This window comes from Triticum aestivum, chromosome 4A (assembly GCF_018294505.1).
Source record: "Triticum aestivum cultivar Chinese Spring chromosome 4A, IWGSC CS RefSeq v2.1, whole genome shotgun sequence".
In the NCBI taxonomy this organism is placed as follows: Eukaryota; Viridiplantae; Streptophyta; class Magnoliopsida; order Poales; family Poaceae; genus Triticum; species Triticum aestivum.
The window spans coordinates 105,594,533-105,607,375 of NC_057803.1; the positions used below are offsets into that span (position 1 = coordinate 105,594,533).

Sequence of the window (12,843 nt, forward strand, 5' to 3'; positions counted from 1 at the left end):
CTCCCTGGATTTCTTTGAGGGTCTTCCCAAATCATTGGGCAAAGAAGTCATATTGTTGGTGGTGGACAGGTTCACTATATATTCTCATTTCATTCCCCTTGCTCATGCTTATACAGTACAATCAGTCTCTCATGCTTTCATGGATAATGTTTTTAAGTGGAATGGATTGCCAAAGTCAATAGTCTCTGATAGAAACTGGATATTCACAAGTAACATGTGGCAGGCCTTCTTCAAAGCACTGCAAGTGAAATTGAGGTTTAGCTCTGCCTATCACCCACAATCAGATGGCCAGACAGAACGTGTGAATCAGTGTGTGGAAAATTACTTGCGTTGCATGGTTTTTCAGCAACCAAGGAAGTGGGCTAGTTTGGATCAAGCAAATGCCACTTGGGAGGACGCCGACTTCATCAAAGGTCTCTTTCCGGAGTTCTATACAGGTCCTATTCGTGGTTGGTGCCCTAATTCCAACACTTGACAATGCTTTGGGGGAGGTATTGTCATATCTGAAGATTACTGTAACTAACTCTCGATTGAATTCAGAGTGGTGCCTTTACTTCATCTGCCGTGAATGGAGCCAAGAGGCTTGCGTTCATTTCTTCAGTTACTCGCCTGTTTACTTTCCCTAGTAGCCCAGGGTTGGGATCTAGGACTTCTGAGGTGAACAGTCCCTCAAAGTAACCCTGTATTAGAGATGCTAACTAGTCATTACCTTCGATCCTGTTGCCGTTTGAGTCATTCAGAAACTTTATTATGTTCTTCTTTTTTCTCCGTTGCAAAATGATGTGATGAAAGAAGCTCGTATTTCGGTCTCCATGGCGGAGCCAATTAGCCCTTCCTCTTTGCAGCCATTAATCCGAGTACAAACTCTCTCAATTAAGTGTTGGAAGCAGTCGCTCCTATCCACTCCTACCAGGGAGGGGAGCCCCAAGTATTTGTCAGTGAGCGATTCGATGACAATATTCAGCAGGTTGCATACCTCTTGTCTGCCCCCCCTATCTGTCTAAGGGTCCTTGGTAAAACTCTCTTCATTGAAGGCAGTACGTGGGTATCCATCTTATCTACGGTCTATGGGTCATCCACATGACCAAAACAAAGGGTACGAAAGCAGTGAAACCGATATATCTGTTGAAGGCGATCCCACCGGTCCTATTTATTAAGTTGCAATGGCGAGTATCTTTGGACCCCAAAGAGTTGTATAAGTTGGAAAATGAAGATTTGCCTGTGGCATTGGCCGTTCGGCAACTAGCTATTGCATTTGAAGGCTCCACAGAAAGAACCCGCAGGTACTATTACGACAGGTGGCTTCGAATCCAGTTTGTTAGTCGTTTGCATCTCGGTTAACAAAAATAAGCTTGAATCCCTCCATTCGTAGATCAATCAGCTAAAGTTGTTAAAACAATGCCCCGCTAAAAAGGTAGCAGAAGGTCGTTCTTTCTTACTCGAAGTTGCACTTAGGTGCTGCCGTTTTAGAGCTAGGCGATATTCTCTATGTAAACCAGTATCATATCTGTTCGATATGGACCATTCTATAAGTATAGTCATTTCAGTCTTCCTCAAAGGATCTCCGATCTATTGTGCAACCTTCCCTTCGAAACCCACCCCACACGAATACTTCTACCCCTTATCACAGCTCCAATGCCCACAGGCATCTGTCTCTAGCACAAATCTTTTACTGAAATCAGGGAGAACCAACACAGGGGCCTCAATTAAAGCTTGCTTGAGAACATCAAAGGATTGCTTTGGCTTTTCCACACAAATGGTACTCCTTTCTTTAACAAGTTCGTGAGAGGTCTCCTAATTATGTATATACAGGATGAGTCACATCTTGACCGGAGCCATGCGGAGCACAAAAAGTGAAGAGAAAGGATTTGTTCACCACTTTAAGCCAAAAGATAGAAATGAAAGTTGTTCCCATAGAATGAGATTAGATCCCGCAAGTGAGCTATTTATACCGAAGCTTACAAGAAGCAAAGTTGAAACGGGAGCTTTCCCACCACGGCATCCAACTCTTCTCTTTCGTAAGCAAAGGGGCTTTCAACGAGATAGGGAGCTGTACAATTTAACCCGTGGGTGGGGCTGGCTCACAATACAACAACTATCGCTATTGATTCCAGATAGAATGTTGATACCGGTGGAAAAGCACTTCTTTCTATGTATAGGGCAGTGAACTAAAAAAAAGTGTCCTTTCTTGATACATAACATTGTATAAGTCAACCCAAGTCGCTTCTTCATCTCCGGGAATCCGGTAAGGTACTTTTGGAACACCAATGGGCATATTAGATTAATATTATTATATTTCAGTAAGAAAACTACACTTTAATATATAAACATAAGAATGGAAGAGAAAGAAAGAACCTGAGAAGAGCTTAGTTGGAACTCTTTACCGGGATCATAGGGGCTATGCTCCCCTCTCTCTGTCTCAGTCCCAGCCAACGGCATAGCAACACCTACTCTTCCTTCTGATGCAGCCTTCCTGGATCCATAATTTGGCTTCCTCGTTTATTGATTGCTTGCAATCGCCACAACACCATTGAGTGAGCGTCATAGAATCCTCAAGGCGTGAAGTAGAAGTTCTTCGAACCTTGATTGTGTGTGTTCGTGCCCACTCCAATAGAGCATTTGGCCCTGTGAGCTTTGACTACGAAAGCTACCTATGTCAATCAGTATAGCCACTAGAGGGATTGGAACAGGTATATTCCTTCTCAGACAGTACTTTAAGACAAACACGGTTCACAAGGTGGATTTTCTATCTATTAGTTGACTACGGAGCTTCCTCATCCCGACCTATCTATATGTGAAAAGCTCTCCGCCAGAATCTTCGTAGTAGTAAGTCGTGGGTTACAAGCTGTCCCTTCCTCAAACCACCCCGCAATAGATATAGGGTTTACCAACCTCAGGCATGGACATAGACACCAGATCATTTTGATCGAGGACCCATTTTAGGAATAAAAAGGATAGAGACCAGACGTAGTCCAATCGGAAGGTCGTGCTTTAGAGAAAGACTTGTGTTCTATAGGAACAGCTGCCTATGTTCACCCGGCTGCCCTGCCTGTCGCAGAACCGCTGTGAAGCATCCATTCTATTCAATTAGAAATAGCATCTATAACTAGTAGTAGACGGTTGCTTCGAGGTCTCACAGGTCCTGCTTAAGCGAAAATGTAGTTGTGGAAGTAGTCTTGCCCACTTTGCCTTACGCTCATAGAGATCTATAAGTATCCCTCTTGTCTAAGTAGGTAAGTACGCTCGGCCCAGTACTAAACTTTAGCATTAAAGCCAGAGTCCTTCTTTTCATGAATGTTCAGGAAGAAGAGAATCCCTAAGTTAGAATTGAATGCCATCCCATTTCCTAAAGAAAGAGATTTCCAATATACGTGAATCACGAAAGAACCAATGCTGTAACTTGCTTCATCCGGCATTCTAAGTAATCAATGAGATTTTCTTCCTCGAGAACAAAAAGCTACACGAGGAGAGCCTTGTTTACTGATATGTTACTAAAAGACCAGAGGTGATGGCCTCTGAATTGCAGGGTATGGAAAGTGGGTGTTAATCAACAAGATTATCTACATTTGCGGAAACCACTACTGGAATAAAGTTAGATCTTTATTTCATTTCAAGGAAAAGTTTCAGGGTTTAGCCACCACTCAGACAGTAGTGAAAAATAAAACTAACTCTAGGCGAAAGTGCACGGAGGATCTGTGATTCCTCCTACCTTATGAGCCCTTACGAAATGCCATTTTGAATGATGGACAAATCATGGGTGTCGGCGGTCTAGTCAGAGCATTTTGGAGCGCCTGAGCGGGCAAAGTAGGTTGACCCGTCCCGAGGGGGAGGGAACAAACGGGCAATTGAACACCATAGGGCACAAACGAATCGCCAGTAACGACCTGTATATATCAGGCAAGAGGTGCTACTCCGACCCGGAATCCTGCGTGATGGTTGGTCACCTTACCAATAATCTTCTTAATGTTGGAGAAAATGAGGATCATTGACTTAAATTGGAATTGATACCTAGAAAACTTGGTTCTAGCTTGCCACCCCAGAAGGCAACGTATACACAAGTATAGACTATAGGTAACACTGTAGGGTACAGCCTTGGGTAGTCTTAGGGTTTTCCAAGATATGATATGATCGGGTTATTTATTAGAATTGGAAATAGCTAGACGAATAAGTAGGCTTTAAAAGGACGAATAAAGTAGGCCTTCTAACTCAAAGTACTCCAGCTTAAGGAAAGACATGCAACATTGGTGATCAACGTATGGAATTTCCGCTATTCCGTTCCGGGAAAACACTTGTTTTTTCACGTTTTTCCTTCGCTGTTCTTTCCTGGATTTTTTGTTGATGATTCTTCCCCTTAAAAAAAGCTTTTCCCTAAAAAAAATATGTGGCCCTTTTCTTTCCCGAAAAGGCATTCATTGTTCGTTCTGTGCCAGGAACCAGATTTGAACTGGTGACACGAGGATTTTCAATCCTCTGCTCTACCAACTGAGCTATCCTGACTATTTATTGTGCATCATCCTAGTAGAGTACTTGTATCTATGTCAATTAAAGGGACTCAAAAAGAAAAAAGTATTCTCAAATTGGACTTAGTAAATATCAGGATAATGATATGGATTGTGAATGACTTACTTAATAATAGGGATTACTTGCCTATACTATAATATGTTCATTTGTATGAATGGGATAAGATCCAAAGAAGTCAGTTCGGATCCGTTTGTGAAAGAGTAGAATAAGAAAGATAGTGAATCTTGTTTGAACCATTAATGAAAAATAGAGGTTGGTACAATAGTTAGGAAGTAAAATGGGCTTTTTATTGGGGATAGAGGGACTTGACCCTCACGATTTAGAAAGTCGACGGATTTTCCTCTTACTAGAAATTTCATTGTGGTCGGTAACGTTGGTGAATTAACAGAAACGGAAAGAGAGGGATTCGAACCCTCGGTAAACAAAAGCCTACATAGCAGTTCCAATGCTACGCCTTGAACCACTCGGCCATCTCTCCTACATAATCTTATTATTGACCAGAAACTGAGTGAATAGCGAGTTTTCGTATCACTAAAGTACAGGTACAACCGATCACAGGTTCCATAGGGAGTTTGACTTCCTTTCCAATTTCATATTTCTCAACAACAACTTCTCTCATCCCCACGGATCTATTCAAAATTCTGGAATCGTCCCATGTTTCTATTTCGATTGTATGGCGTGGCGTATACACGTTATGCAAACAGAACGTATGGTTACTTTACTCTATTTTCTCATGGCTTGTTAAACCTTTCTTTTTTCTTTTTGGATCATAACCAAATAAAAACTTCTCGAGTTATCAGAATCCATAGTCAAATTCAGTCCTTGGTTATTCAAGTTAGATGAAATAGTAATAGTTTGGCTCACATTGGTATACTACGAAATCCAATCTGATTCAAATATTGAATATCTCTCCTTGTCGGGACAATTTAAGCAGAATAAAATATCTATTATCGATTTTTTAGAATCGAATTAGTCTGTTTTTTTGCTATTTCGTACTGTATAATTCCTTTGTTTATGGGATCATTTTCCCCGAGGGTTTCCAATCAATGGGGGCGTAGTATAGGTAGTTAGAGAGTGTAGGCTCCCCTAGCTTGAATTCTTTTTACCCATTCTTTGAGAGTGATAGGTTTGATTTTTCCGTACCGTAATAGAAGAGCTCAGAAGAAAGACCTAATTATATAAAAACACGACCATTCAAGCTAAAGATCAGAGGATCCGTAATAGGACTCTCATAGACTTGCCGGGAAATAGAAAATTTGGAATCGGCTTTTCTTTTGCGCTAAAAAAAACTGGAGGCCTTTTCCCTTATTATATGGCATATCCATACTTTAATAACCTAGTGCCTGATCGATTGAAAGCAATATTTACTGTCAGATAGAGAGATGCTGATAGGAAAAAGGATGGTATTTACTTATTCTCAAGAATATATAGAAAGGGAAAAGCTTAATAGCCACTATTGATCCCCTGAACAGAGCACATGATTCGGGATCAGGTGCGATGTGAAGAGGTAGCCTAGCCTTTTATGAGAGTCAATTGGGAAGTGGAAAGGCAAAACCATTAGTTTAAGTTCCCGGCTTTAGTCCTCTGTGAAGTTCAGTCAACCATTTGAGTCAATTTTGAGTAAATAGTAAGACTTCGGATCGCACCATTCATAATGTTGCATCTCAATACTTGGCATCTTTTTCCCACTGCTGGCTCAGAAATTCGCCTTGGTTTCACCGGAATTCGTTTATTTCGTTCATTAATTCGTTCTGATAGCTACGCAGAGGTCTTTCCTTACGACTCCCGTGCTTAATACGAAAAGCGGTTCTTGTGTGAAAAGTGCCAACTGACTATCTCCTTATTTTCTGATTGTTCTTCCGATAGGAATATTCCCTTGATCAGCTAACCTGGCCCAAGCATAACAATAGTGCATTTCCCCTTGATGGTACGATTTACATATCTTCTACCTCTGCTACTTCTGTTCAGGAAGGTTAGTTTAGGCACTCCATCCCTGAGGGCTGCATCAGCTTATCTTTCTAGAAATCCCAGCTATAAGCTAGATCGGTATAAATAGGGCATTAAGCAGCAATAACAGAGATAGCATCCATGAGTTTTTTAATCCATCCTTTAGCATCGCTTGACTCGAACAAGGTGTTTCCTTCCTTCGCAATACCCGGCCAGGGCAATGTAGCTATCCCAATAAGATATGAAAGCTGGGCCACACCTGAGCAAGGAACTTATACATAGAAGTAACAGTAAATGTGCAAGATTTGGACCACTGCCATTTCCTTAAACCATCAATCAACAAATTGAAATAGAGATATCGGTATCTTCCAATCTGCCACAAGGATCTAGTCGCCAGTATCTTTGCCTTCTTCCCAACTTATCCCAACATTCCTTGTAAGCGTTGCTATCACTATTTCTCCCTCCGGTGGCCTTGAGGCGTCTCGATCAATCGGTGTATCCGCCACAGGACACACCTCCTTCTCTCAACCATCCGAACAAGAAGATTTTAGCACTAACCCTCCTGCAGCTTTCTTTCCGACCGAAGTACCGCTTTTCTTTGCACTACTTTCGAACCGTATCAGGAACAAGAGCTTATGCGTTGCTTTCTTTTCACAGTACCCGCCCCCAGGGGTCATTACTTGATGAAGAGTGCTTCCCCTTTGAGCACCTTATCTTGGCCATCAATATAATTAATCCTTCCTGCCTGTCTAGATATTGCTGTTAATACACAGGTTGATTGTATGACTATGGCATAGTGAGTTCTGGCTCCTAGCTACATACTGAATACAGCATCGAAGCGGGTCTATCTTATTCCGATGTAATGATTCCATTGAATATTGTGATAGCATCCTTGATTTCAGCTAGCTATTCTCAGTGATATGCTTGCTCCTCTTGGATTTCATTCCATGATAAGTATGTATTGGAAGTTGGAATGCCTAAAGTATTGGTGCATTAGGGTCCTCTTAAGCCTTGTTTCCTTCTTGATCTTACCTTTCCGTTGCTATCACTCGCTCTAGCCTCTCCTGGCCAGAGCTCCCTCTATCAACAACACCCTCACGCGATTGATTCCCTGGATAAGTATGGCTCATATAAGGTATCCTGATCATAGTAATTGTATCATATCTCCTTCTCCTATTGATCTTACCATCCCTCGAGTCCAAGTCTCGGGATGGCGCTTATTAAGGTCCTGTTTCCCCTTGATAGGATCTTCCAGTTCTGGTATCCCTGAAGAGCATTTCCTAGTATGTATTTACTAACCTTAAACGATAGGAGTCGTATTTAGATAGATATCCTATAAATCTATTGATTTTCATTAGCTTGTAAATTCCTTGTGTGAAATAACTCAGAAATTCATTGTGCTAAACTTGTATCTATGCAGTACTGTTTAATGTGGAAGAAGTGTTTTTGTTACTAACAACATAGAAACCATGATACCAGTGCATAAGCATGAAAAACGCACTTTGTGATCAGATTGATCAAGGTTGTAGTCATTCAAATTTACTACTTCGTTAAATGATGGCTGTTTAAAGGTGTCTACCATAGTTTGTTTGGACAATGTCCTTAGTAATCAGGTATGTGACCTTCTTATAACCCACAACATCGGCATGATAGGTGTTAAATACATCCAGTGATGGTGGAGCTAAATCAGCAGGTTTTATATATGGATCCCAAGGTATATACTTATACCAGACAGTACAAAATAACCCTGCGTATACTAGAAAAGCAAAATAACCGTACACATACGACTTAGAATTCTCATCATAAAATGGTATTACTACTTCAACCAACTTGTTTATGATTTCATGTTTCAAAAGGGATTTCAAACCAAGACCGCTATGTGAGAATCGCTGAATAACGTCAAAAGTATCCCTTAAGTAAATATTATCGATAAAAAACAAACCTAGCGAATCATTTATTTCTTTAAACTTATCAAATATATACATTTATATTGTCGCCAGCCTACCTGAGTGTGGAACAAATATTTTATATATACATATTCCATAACTAGAGTTCCATAATTGTGAAACGTGGTATATGGTCGTACGCTAACTCCTATTTGAAAGTCGTGTGGCTCTCTAACAAACATGGATAACAAACCTATCCTCGGCATCCAACTGTTATAAAAGAATGGACGCACAATTGTTGTTGGACCTACAAACCCTATTATTTTGGCAATAAAACCATTTAGACCTCTTTGATCTAAATTGGTAAATGTTTTTCGATTTTTCACAAATCTATCAATAGGTGAATTCAAGTAGGAAGTCCAACCACTGTTGGAACTATCTCCACCGTTTGAACTACCACCACCCCATATAAAATGGTGGATTATACCATGATCGTCGTGCTTAGGTGCACTAGTTTTCACATTTGGATTTGTTCCATCATTAGTGGAACTAGAACCATCATTAGGGTTAGGGGAAGTAGAAGTAGATGCATCATTACTGCCACTAGATGCATCATTGTTGATAGGTTCTTTAGCTCCTTCCTCATCCGTTATATCTTTTTTCTTGGATTTCTTATTATTGTGGAGTTTTTTATCATCATCTTTTTCCCCGTCTCTATTGTATAACGAATTAAGTATCTTCTTAATGGATTGAAAGAATTTCTTCATGATAACAATATTTTCTATTACTCTCTTATTGGTCGATTTCCTCTGCTTAATTTCAAAATTTACCCAACCTTTTGAGTACTAGGATCTCCCCCTTATCCTAGCAGATCAGTACCCAGACCATATCCTTGGGCAGCTCGGATGTAGCTATCTTTTCGTTCAGATCACATCATCTCGAGCGCGGAATCTTATTAGTGGATCAGAAGACTATGGTGACCCGTAGATCTTCAGATGTTGATTTGCAGAGCAGGGCCGGAATGCGGGGATTGCATTCTTCGAAAAGTATCATATCTTCTTTCCCTAGGGAGAAAGCAGAAACCAGAAACGAGTGGAGGTTCGATCTCTCACCCAAAGCAATTGGGGCTGGTGGAATCTTCCCCTATAGACTCCGAAAAATCATCGTGTACCTTTCCCCTATAGACTCCGAAAAAGCAGCGTGTACCTGTCCCTAAATCCTTCTCCCGTGCATGCTATTATCGTGTTCCGTGATTAGAAAAGACCTGTTTCTTGTTTTCTTTGAGGTAATAAACGAGCTGTATCCCGCTTTGCCTATCTTGATGTGGAATCTATCGTTGAGCACCCATGAATGCAGGTAGAAGGTGTTTTTTCTTAACTGTTTCCAGGCCTCAGCTTGATTGGACTTCGTCAGCTCTTGTCGTTCAGCTTCCTCTCTCCTCTCTCATCTTGTCTCTCCGTAGACGGCGTTAAAAAGTAAACAGACTTAAAGCAAAGTAGGTTCGATCCTTGTGTTCTATTATATGAAGTAGAAGAAGAAAGAGCCGGGGGGATGGTCTTGGCACCCATGGGTTAATGGTGAAAGCGCTCAAGGAAATAGGGAATGGAATATTCAAATCGATCAGAAGTGCTATGCTTTATGTAATCAGGCTGAAGGCTAACATCTCGCGAGTAGGCCGAGCTAGGATAAGAATTCCAATCAAAAAAGAAGTATGAATTGGGCCCAAAATCACTACTTTACTACCTATGTCGCGTGTCGCGCCACCTAGTATGATAGACTTTTTGCGGGAAAAGAGCAGGTTTTGCCCCAACTTGGACCCAGGGAAACCAAAGAAGAGCTAGTTTCGCCCTGTTTAGTTAGCGGTGGATGAGCTGATTTCTTTTCACTCCTGTTTTAGAGATACAAAACAAAAGTAAAGTGTAGAACGCAATGTTTGAGCTCCAGGCTTTTACGATTCTTCTGATTGACTTCTCTTCTCTGCTCCTAGCTCCGAATGCCAGTATGTAGAGAAGTGATGGAAAGGGTTGTGCTCTTTCATTTGAGAAACTTCCAACCAAAATAGGAATGTTAGAACAGAATATTTAGATACAGGTCCCTTATGAATACTGTACTGAGTAAGATTCATTGAAGAAATGCTTCTCCGAAGCAATAAGTTTGTGGCACAAGCATAGTCTTCTGCTAACCTAGCCTTTCCCATCTTTCTATTAAAACGAATGTAGCTAACATGAACTAAAAGCAAGCTCTTGTTCGAGGAAGTAGAAATTGTTAGTTGTTGCTAGCTTGAACTGAGTTGTTCCTGTTGGTGCTAGGGTTGCCAAGGGAGTTGTAGCAAGATGCTGCTAATGCAGCTATTTCTGATGTTCGGACGATGCAGCGGAAGTGAAAAGAAAAAGATATGATGCTTAGACCGTTCAGACAGGGATGATGGATTTCTAGATATAGGGTTTATTTGAATGTCTGGCCAAATGCTTACTTTCGTTATGCTTGTCCTGCAAAGCTGGATCTATGGTTCGGTTGCTTTGAATGTCTATTCCGCCTCTGACCCGGCCCTCACCTCTTTCTTGACTCAGTTTTTCACAGGGGCATCGAATTCTTTGACAAAAGAAACGCCAGTTTCAAAAGGAATGGCACCGAAAGGTGTCAGATGATGATTGAACTGAACTATCTGAATCTAAAACCGCCGACCCGACTCGTGCTTTGGACTCCGCTTTTGCAGGATCCTGTGAGGCATCGAATTCTTTGGCAAGTCTCTTCTTGCTAGTGTTGTACGCGTTTTATTCCTTCGCCCGACATGCTTTCGTGATAAAAGAATCATAGCAACATAGCGTGAGGTTCCATAGGTTGATGAGCCTGATCAGTCGTGTAAGCTATTTACTACAGCCGTCTTAGATGGCCCCAGGTATCCTCTTCGGCTTGATCTTTCCTTTGCTTTGGTCACCAACTTGCACTTCCTTATTCCACTATTGCGATATCTTTGTCCTGGACAAAGACTAAGAGCTGGTGCAGGTGAAAGAATAGCTTATGGGGCTGGAGTCAAAGGAGCTTTCATAGACATAGAAATCATAATAGAAAGAGCAGGCCTGCGAGCAGCGAGTGCCCTTTGTAAGTTGCGAGCCTGCTTTACCGCCCCCTTTCTTTTCTGAATTAGAAAGAAGGGGATGAATTAGAAAGAAAGAGATCAGGTTATTTATGATCGGAGAAAAGGAAGGGGCGTGGTTGATGTGTCACTGGGGAACCCGTAGGAAGGGGAGACGACCGGCCTCATTCACATCTGAAATCGCCAACATGAACACAAACGAAATCGTCTGAATTTCGTATAGAAAGAAAAAAAAGGAAACAAGTAAAAAAGCATGGTCCCCGGGGATAGGTACTTCGTCTGGCGCGGTATCATTGCTGAGCGATCGCTCGCTATCTGGAATTGGAGTGTTAGTTTCAAATAGAGATTGTGTGGGTGTGAAGTGTACTGAAGATCGAGGTTTTTCTTCTTACTAACTTTGTCAAAGAGGCTAAAAAACAATAAATGACCAACGAAACTTCGAGTGAGTAGGATAAGGAGGAGTAGTCGGAGGATCTGAGAAGGGAATTAGAGAAAAAAGAGCAGCAGCTCAGTAATAACACCTAGGCTTTTGAATTAACTCTACGATTTGGAAGACGGAGGAAATGATAGTAGAAGAAGTTATCGAAACTCAGAACCACATGTTCAATCTTTTTTTAGCGGTTTCCCCAGAGATCTTTATCATTAACGCAACCTTCATTTTGCTCATTCATGGAGTTGTATTTAGTACCTCTAAGAAAGATGATTATCCACCGTTAGTTAGTAATGTGGGTTGGCTTGGATTACTTAGTGTTGCGCGCCTAGGAGGGCAGCGCGCTTGGGATGCGGAGGAGCTATTATCGCCCAGCTCCCTAACCTAATGCGGCCGGACCACAGGGAACCTTAGCATGGGGGGATGTCCTAATCCTTTTGCCGCCGCAAGGCCGGCTAATCGTACGTAGCAGGAGCAAGGGAACTCCCCTGGTTCAGGAAGGCACATGAGTCCGAATGCTATTATGAATGTGCGACCGACACTACACTACGTAGGTACCTGTGCATGCAGGTGAGGCGTCGGTCGGTCCTAGAAACGGCGGCAGCTAGTGAGGAGTTAACGATCGGACGTGCTACAACCTAGGGATCACCAGGCAGCTCTTTCGCTCTATAGGGATATCGGAGGGGGGCATAGCACAATTCTTCTTGGAGGAGGGATTTGGTTTTCCCAGGTGACTGATCCTGCCATAATATACTCCCGCCAATTCTATTGCACCGGCAACCGAAGTCGAACATACATACGACGATCTTCATGCGTGAAGGGACGGGAGGAAAGAAAGGGCGGTAGATGATAATGCGAAAGGGCACCGCATCTGGCTCCGCTAAATAGAGCATCAGGGGCTATTGTCTATGCGGTAATATTTTTACATATTTTTTACTTACCTCGAAGCCTGTTAGGAGGCT

General features: G+C 41.9%; 2 non-coding genes across 2 annotated transcripts; both read right to left on the reverse strand.

Annotated features, from left to right (window-relative positions):
• Positions 1–4,424: 4,424 nt before the first annotated feature.
• Positions 4,425–4,497, reverse strand: TRNAF-GAA (transfer RNA phenylalanine (anticodon GAA)). The gene has a single exon. It is a non-coding gene; the product is annotated as a tRNA-Phe (tRNA).
• Positions 4,498–4,912: 415 nt separating this feature from the next.
• Positions 4,913–4,999, reverse strand: TRNAS-GGA (transfer RNA serine (anticodon GGA)). Its single transcript has one exon. It is a non-coding gene; the product is annotated as a tRNA-Ser (tRNA).
• Between the last annotated feature and the right edge of the window lie 7,844 nt (positions 5,000–12,843).